The 6,000-nt window shown below is 46.5% G+C and overlaps 1 protein-coding gene across 2 annotated transcripts in view; it reads left to right on the top strand.

Moving 5' to 3' along the window:
- me1 (malic enzyme 1, NADP(+)-dependent, cytosolic) overlaps nt 1-6,000 on the top strand; it is a 78,655-nt gene that overhangs the window by 29,272 nt on the left and 43,383 nt on the right. The gene's annotated exons all lie outside the window — the stretch shown is intronic.

Raw genomic sequence — 6,000 nt, 5'->3', positions numbered from 1 at the left:
TATAATGTCAAAGCAGTTTTATTTGAAGTGCTTACCTTGGGCACATTTAAAAAGGAATGAGGAAATCTTAACCCGCACTCCCACATACTTTGAGTTATACAACCCCTTTCCACAATCCCCCACAACTCCCCAAGTATGTGGAAAATATGTCTAGCATGCTCCTGTACTTCTGACACTGGGCTGGTGGAGTCATTTTATATATCCCCTCAAGTCCCACAATGCAGTGGGCCAAGACGTGCTGCCAGAGTGCCTGCGCTGCTGGGACTGTGATTGGTGGAAATGTGCAATGGGGTTGGGGGGGGGGGGCGGGTGGGTGGGGGGGCGGGTGGCTTCACTTAGGAGAACATACTGAAGAGGGCCTTGGGGTTCTTAGACAGACCTGGTCCACCACCAGGCCTCTCCCCCTTGCTAACCAAGCTCAGGGAGGGGGTGGAGAGAGTGGTTCTTATGCACTGGAGTCTGCATTGACTGTGTATAGACCATAGTTACAGCACTCTTTCTATGATTGACTGATCACTAAGGATGGATTCAGCTCTCTCTATTTCATGTTGCTGTGTTGTGTACATGCATGTGTATACATGCACCGAACACTTTATTAGGAACACCTGTACACCTTCTCATGGTGGAGGTGGTGTAATGGTGTGGGGAATGTTTTCTTGGCACACTTTGGGTTAATACCAATCAATCATCGCTTGAATGCCACAGCCTATTTGAGTATTGTTGCTGACCATGTGCATCCCTTCATGGCCACAATTTACCCATCTTCTAATGGCTACTTCCAGCATGATAATGCACCATGTCACAAAGCAAAAGTCATCTCAAACTGGTTTCATGAACATGACAATGAGTTCAGTGTTCTTTAGTGGTCTTTCCAGTCACCGGATCTGAATCCAGTAGAACACCTTTGGGATGTGGTAGAATAAGGAGATTCACAGCTTGAAAATGCACCTGAAAAATCTGTAGGAATTGCGTGATGCAATCATGTCATCATGGACCAGAATCTCAAAGGAATGTTTCCAACATCTTGTGGAATCAATGCCACAAATAATTGAGGCTGTTTTGAGAGCAAAGGGAGGCCCTACCCTGTATTAGTATAGTGTTCCTAATAATGTGTTCAGTGAGTGTATGTTCGTGTGAGTGTGTATGTTCGTGTCAGTGTGCATGTTTGTGCGCATGCTGATGTGTCTGCCTGCGTTTGTGCCTGTGTGTGTGTGCGCGCCTGTGTGTGTCTGCGCCTGTGTGTGTGTGTGTGTGTGTGTGTGTGTGTGCACCTGTGTGTGTGTGTGCAGATATCTAGACCACCGGCGTGGCAGTAGGAACAGACAGAGATTAGGGAGCTAATCGCTGGCGCTCAGGTATAAAGAGCACAGTGTGGGAGAGTCAGCCCTCTCTGCCCTGCCCAGGGCTTTACTGCCTGTAATCTGCCTAAACACACACAATACTGGGGCTCCGAACCTGGGGCCAAAGGCCAAGCTCCGTTAAGTGTCAAAACAGAGCCGATTCACTGATCTCTGGATAGGCTAGTGGCAGGCAGGGGAGATAAAGAAAGGAGCGCAGTCACAACACTCAGAGATCACTGCATCTGGATAGTGTAGACAGACCCCCCGAAGCTCAAGTGTTCACGGTGCAAATCTTTCGTCTTCTGGACAAAGTCAGCGGCCCGTCTTCCCGATTACTGTGTGTCTGTTCACACACTCAGTACAAGACGTGTTTCTGTGATACGTGAAAGCTGTGCGCATGTGATACACGATCGGTTTACCACGTAGAAATGAATTTATCGTTTGCCGTGACGATGGTACCGACACAAGACTTTTGTTTGTGTATTGAGATCCTTGAAACCTAAGTCATGCTCTGAAGGTATGTGAAATGCTAATAACCGATCCATCTTGTTAATTAAGATAGATTATCGTTGTTATCCCCTTAGTGGTTTCTGAGACAGGGGTCAGGGGTCAATGGGGTCTGGACTACTGCAACACTCTGTCAAGAGCTGGAAATCAGACACAGACATTCTAGAACTCTCCAGAGAGGCCCTAAGGGAAATGTCAGGGTTTTTATCTCTGTTACAGAGGTCAGGACTTATTACCAGCTTGGCTTATGGCCAATATATCCAGTATGGAATGTTTAATCAGATACATTGTGTACACATTATGAAACATGTCCATTTACTGCTGCAGCCAATCAAATCTCTGCAGTCATGTTGTAGTTTTGTGGTCTAGTAGTCTTGTGGCACTTTCGTGTGTGTGTGTGTGTGTGTGTGTGTGTGCGTGTGCGCGTGTGTGTGTGGTTGCGTGCGTACGACCATTATTGTGAGGTAGCCCATCAAGCGGTGCAGAATGAAAAAGCTTGCAACCTCAGTCATCTCAATAATCGATAGAACTTAACATAATTAGACCTGCTCCATCCCAAAGAGTCTTTCATTAAACCGGTGGGCGAGGCACGAAAGGAAGGCCAATAATGTCGTAATGACAGGCAAGGTAGCGTGGATGAAGTTGCCACCTGCCACCCTACCACCTCTGTAGAGCCACGTGTGTTTTAATGAAGTGTTGCAGCCCCTGGGGTAGAGAGGTTATTAGAGGCTTAAAAATTCTGGCCCACACACTGTGATAGAAGCGCGTAAGAGGAGAGTGTAATTTAGATCGATGAGCAGGCAGGGTAAGTAGATGATTGCCCACTAGGATGTTTATTCCACAGCATGCTATGGCAGTGAACTGGGAGAACTGTTCTTTGTAAGCAGGAATACGTAACGACAATCACCACGTCAACAGATCCTTTTAGTTTGAAAACGTTTTTTTCTCATTCGACTCCATCACCCTAAATGACCATTTCAGACCTCCTTTTTTGGTACATATTTATCCCCAAAGCTAAAAGAAGTACAGATACTGTGTGGTGCATAATTGCATTAGTTGAGTTCCTAGAAAAAGCAACAGTGAAAGGGAAGGAGGGAATGGGAGAGAGACGGAGGAGGGGAAATTAGAGCGTTGGCTTGGAATTACATTCCGACTAACCTTGAGAGGAACGTGGCAAAACTTTTAACGGGATTAATTCCGTCCTCGACTTTACCTCGTAAAACAATTTAGAGTTTGTGTCCTGCCGTCTGGAGGGTATAGGCTTTGGAGCCAGGGTAAGCAAAACAAAACCTTGGGACACAGTAGAAGTTCAAGTCTTCAGTTTTTTTCCCCTCAGTAACCTTTGAGATAATAAATTAACGTGCTACAGGTAATACCTGACCTCAGCTCCTCTGTTTGTTATCTCAGTTGACCTGACCACAGTTAAACCACAGTTCCTCCCTTCATTCTGGAGACATGTTACAGTAGTCTGTGAGAATATCCGGTCACAGTTCACATTCAGTGGCCACTGTACCTTTTGTACTGTAGTAACTCTGTAATTACACTAAAGACAGTGCAGGACTGTACATCCAAAATAATCGGTGACCTCCTTTTTCTAGTCTATTCTGTTTTAGTTGGGAGCTTTACCTCAGCTCCCTTGCTTCGTGTCAAAGCACATTCCGGAATGTGGATATGATGCTGATATGAGACTCGGTCCTCCTGTAGTGAATGTGTCAACTCCTCTCAAGGTTTTTGGCCTTTCTCCTCCATAGCAGACACCTCAGAGATGTTTGGATTAGCCGAGCTTTCTGCTGCTCTGGATTCAATTAAGGACAGTGTGCACAGTGATTGTCAGCTCTACTGTAGACCTCACCGCCGTACCGTCCAAACTGTAGCTCGCAGAGCTGGAACAGAGAGACGTACTCTGCCTCTGACTGAACCATCACCTCCTCGCCTCCAGCCATCTCTCTCTCTGCGGGAGGAAGACGTGAAACGCGCTGGCTCACACGAAACGCACTGTCGGGAATAATAAATGATGGAATGATGAAGTTACAGTGCGGACCGACTCACACCGATTCCCAAACACACTTCTAAATTGACAGTGTCGACCGGGTCCTAGCGGGTGGGATACGAAGCGTATTTAGGGAGGAATACATCACCGTTTCATTTCGTAACGGAGTCTGATTTCCGTGCTCACTCTAACCCCTGACCCGTGATGTTATGTCGGCTAAACAAAACAGTTCTCAGCACGATTATAAATACGACGTGCGCTGATTTTGACGGGTTGCCAGGTGAGGTTAGCATCAGAGCATCGTCGTGGTTTTCCCCTTTTTCAATTTCTTTGAGTCTGATTTAGTGAACCTCCTTACTCTTTAAATCCACATTCAGCAGGTGTGTTGGAACTCTAGAGGAAAAAGCCATGGAAAAAAAAGGCCTGTGACGTTCAGGCCCGAGAGGGACGTATAGAGAACAGCCCACCAGTGTTTAATCCCACTCATTCTCTCTCTCCCTAAACACAATGAACCCACAACACTCCTCCATCGCTTCCTCCACACATGAATAACTGGAGCTGGCAACCGGAGATGGAGCAATACCTCTTCCTTACTTCAGGAAGAGAAGTGGAACTATAAAACTTAAAGTGGGAGAGGTTGGTGAGTTAAATACGGTGCTTTATGGAATACCCCATGTTGGCAGACGTCGGCTACTTCCCCTCCACTGCTTTATTGTGTGTAGATGTTTTAATGATGTTATTTTTTCTGCGGAATTATTTCGACTTCGGAAGGGCATGAGGTAATAAGAAGATTTAAAGCAAGATTGAGAATTAATAAACATCCTTTAGATTTTATCTCTCTCAGTTGAGTGTGTGTGTGTGTGTGTGTGTGCGTGTGCGTGTGCGTGTGCGTGTGCGAGTGCGAGTGCGAGTGCGAGTGTGAGTGTGAGTGTGAGTGTGAGTGTGAGTGTGAGTGTGAGTGTGAGTGTGTGTGTGTGTGTGTGTGTGTGTGTGTGTGTGTGTGTGTGTGTGCTGTGGTCATGCCAGAGCAGATGTTGCGGGCGTGTTTAGAAAGCGTTTATGTAGGAAAAGTGCCAGCCAGAAGTTCTTCTACCCAGTAGAGCCGTTTTAGACCAGTGACCTGTACTGGCCCTGTCCTCCTATGCCTTTTATCGACCAGCTGTGTGTGTTTTATTTAACACACCACTGCACATATGTTACATGTATGAGCGGGGATCAGCTCTGTGTGTGTGTGTGTGTGTGTGTGTGTGTGTGTGTGTGTGTGTGTGTGTGATTTAACACACGACCGCACGCATGTTACACGCATGACTGGAGACAGATACACAGGCTCGGAGGCATCTCTCTTGGTGTGGGCTGGAAAGGTTTCGCCAGCTTGTTGAATCCAGGTTTGTTTCCCCAGGGGAGAATGGAAAAACGAACCAAAAAAAAAACCCTCCTGCTTTCCAAACTTATTGGCACACCATCATCTCCGCTCTGGCATTCTCTCTCTTTTCTCTCTCTCTCTCTCTCTCTCTCTCTCTCTCTGTACCTTATTCTCTCTTTCCCTCTCTTCCTCTAACTCAATCCCTCACTTGCAATCTTTTTCATTCACTCCATCTCGCTCTGCGCCAAACTCAAAACCCATGTGCACAATCTGAGGGAGTCATCTGTAGATCAGGAGCATGACATTTCATCTGCAACGCAGCTTTCCTCTCTAAGCACCAGCAGAGCTATCTAATACAAGCAAGGAGTTAGAAGTCTAACTCCCTGAAACAAACGACAAAAGCAGCAGGGCTGGATGCATTCTCAATACCCCAAAACAGTGTTGCCTAGATATCCGAGTTATTTCTTTTGAGGTTTCTCAATGCTTAACCATTCCATGATGACGCTCAGCGTTGAATAGAAAGCTATGCAGTGGGAGGATTACGTTGTTGGGGCTGTGTGCATCACTGATCCTGACACTCTGTGACAGGCTATGGCCAAGTCCAACAGGCCAGACCAGATGGGTCCTTTTAGGTTGCAGGCTGTTTTTCCAGGTGTGGCACTTTGAGGTTTGAGATCCTGATGCATTTTTTGTTCTAAATGAGAATATGAGTATTCTGTCGGTGCTTTCCCGCTATTTCCATCTGCTGATGCCCGTTGAAGTCTTTTCGTTGGATGTTCTCACACACACACGCACACACA

Source organism: Argentina silus (assembly GCF_951799395.1).
Source record: "Argentina silus genome assembly, chromosome: 10".
Classification (NCBI taxonomy): Eukaryota; Metazoa; Chordata; class Actinopteri; order Argentiniformes; family Argentinidae; genus Argentina; species Argentina silus.
Note: the sequence above shows the minus strand (reverse complement) of the source record. Positions and strands in the feature narration are given on the sequence as shown.